We start from the raw sequence: 376 nt of genomic DNA on the forward strand, positions 1-376 counted from the left end.
GCACACTTAACACCAGGAAGGAAAAAAACCATTAAATTGCCAAGACCCTCAGCGATTTTCATGGCGGGGAGGGGAGAGCCACTGGCTTAATTTGAATCTGAGCTGGGCCTTGGCGCATGTTCCCTGGGCGCAGCTGTGACCACCCAGCAAAACGAGAAGATGCGCGCGAATCTAACTGGGCTCCATCATACCGCTGGAGCTCCTGCGCACGCGCATTTGGGAGTAAACCCCGCTGAACCCAGCATGCTTTGGATTAGGATTGCGCGGGAGCTGGAAGGGCCGCACTAAATCCAAGGACGACAGCTTGGAGAGGTGAGGTGGCGGCTATTTTTCATAGCACCCAGACCCGCCCCCCCGGGAATTAGGACTATCTCCT

Source organism: Podarcis tiliguerta (assembly GCF_965153285.1).
Source record: "Podarcis tiliguerta genome assembly, chromosome: 10".
Taxonomy (NCBI): Eukaryota; Metazoa; Chordata; class Lepidosauria; order Squamata; family Lacertidae; genus Podarcis; species Podarcis tiliguerta.